Genomic DNA, 2,331 nt, shown 5'->3' on the forward strand with positions numbered 1-2,331 from the left:
GGGGTGGCGGGGTGGCGGGGGGTGGCCAGCACTGGTGTGTCTGTTTAGCCCACTGCATGTTGCTTTTCTTTCTGGAGTAAAGCTGTGAGCATTCACGTCTGGATCCCATCCCCGGTCAGTGGAGGTGCTCGGGAAATGCTTGTGTAATAAATGAGGGACTGAGTGAAGGCAGACCTTTTATTTTTTTGAAATTTTTAAAACATTGAGGTGTAGTTGATGTATACAAGTGCATACAATACAATATTATATAAGCTGCAGGTATAGAGATTCACAATTTTTCAAGGTTTTACTCCATTTATACTTATTATAAGATATTGGCTATATTCCCTGTGTTGTAGAATATATTCTTGTAGCTTATTTTATACATAATAATTTGTACCTCTTTCTCTCTGCCCCTGTCTTGCCCATCCCCCACCTCTCCCCCTACTGAAAACCACTAGTTTGTTGTCTGTATTTGCAAGTCTGTGAAGGTGGGGCCTCTGCCTGCCAAATCCAGTGGACATAAGGCATGAGAGGTGAAGACCCAGCCTCCCCTCAGGCTTCTCAGCTTAATGTAAACTTGTGCACTTACCCAACAGGATGCCCTTTTGTACAAATATTCATGAAACACTTTGAAAAATATAAATTTTTTTAAAAAGCAGCAAAATGGCTCTTCCCAGGTAATTATAGTCACCCCTGCAAGTCTGCACTGAGACCATTTTATTTAGTAGGTCTAGGGCTCTTTCCAGATTATAAATGAAAGCCCTTTAAGGGGTAGGTTATTGTCCCTCCTCTAAATCCCCTGGAGGGGGGGCACTGCAGGAGGATACGGTGGGCACAGACACCGCTGCCACGGGGCCCGCCCAGGGGAGCAGGGGCCCAGGGACCCTTCCTGGTCTGTAGGGGCCAGTGGGACGTACGCTGTAAAGCAGGTCCTTCCTCCTAAACCCCAGATCCTTGCCCTCTTCTGTCTGGGCCAGCCCTCAACCCCTCCTCCAATGAGGAAGGTGCCCCCGCTCCATCCCCTGCCCCCCACCCCCAGGCGCCTGCAAGACCTCCTGTCGCTCCGCCCACCTCCAGGCCTCCGCCTGCCTTCAGTCCTTCTCCGGGAAGGTTACTGGTCCTCCCAGCTGCACTTCCCTGCCTGGCTCCTGTGGCCCCTCTGGGTTCCCGCAGCCCGCACCCCATGAGGATCTCTAGCTCTTCCAGCCCCGATAGGGCCCCTCTAACCTGGGAAAGGCCTGCTTAGCCAACTCACTCCTCTCTCTTTCCTGCTCCTTCCTCCCAGTCATTAACTCCTGAGCACCTTCCCTGGGCCAGCCCCATGCCTGCCCCAGGGGAGGTGAGGAGAGGAGAAACACCAACGTGGCCCTGCCCAACTGCACCTGACGTTTGGAAAGGGGTTAACTAAGAGCAGGGGTTAACTGTGACTTGAAAGATAACTCAACTTAGGATTCGGATGGTAGACTACGAAGTAAGTGGAGAGGCTGATTGGCAGGCTGTGCAGGAGTCCTGGTAGCAGCAGCCCAGGTGATAAAGGGCACAGCTTCAAGAGGCTTGCAGGAGGCAGAATTGATGGCACTTCTCATGGCATCTTTTAATGCCATCTCCCTTCCATCCAGGAGGGCAGGGCCTTGACCATCCCATTGGCAGCCCTGGTGGCACCCAGCACGCAACTCAGTACGTAGTAGGTGGGGTGTTCTGGGAATGAATGGAGGAAGGAAGGAGAGGTGAGAGAGGGGATAGTAATCAAATGAAAGGATTGAACGGGTGGAGAACTGATGCTCTGCATCATGGGGCAGTGTGTTACCTGGCGAACTGGTGACAGCCCCGGTGAGGGACACAGCCCAGCAGCGGGGCCAGTGGGGAGACCCCGGACTGTCTGCCCAAGCCCCAGGGCAACTGGAAAACCCCATCCCCTCCCACCTTGCTCACAAAGACCTGTTTTCCCAACTTGTCATTTCCCCACACACCCACAGACAGGAGCACGCGCCTCCCCAGTAAATAAATCTGGGCCACTTTTCAGCATCGTTTAACGTCCCCGGGAAGGTTGGATCACGTGGCATCCAGCAGCAGCCCATTAGCTGACAGGCTGAAGCATATCATATTGAATTCCACGGCCCGCGGAGCCCGCGAGACCCCGTGCTGCTCGGAAATCTGCGCTGATTTATTACAATGCAATCGTGCTGCTCATTTCCTATAATGAACACGTTGCCCCTGCCTCTTGCCAGGACCGCTTCCCCACACCTCCAATGGGGGTGGGAGGACCTTGAACTCACTCCCTGTCTACAGCTTGAACGGAAGAGGGGATGACTGGGAAGGGGGAGGTTGTGGCGGGCGGGGGGTGGGGGG

The sequence above is a fragment of the Cervus elaphus genome, chromosome 11 (genome assembly GCF_910594005.1).
Source record: "Cervus elaphus chromosome 11, mCerEla1.1, whole genome shotgun sequence".
NCBI classification, from domain to species: Eukaryota; Metazoa; Chordata; class Mammalia; order Artiodactyla; family Cervidae; genus Cervus; species Cervus elaphus.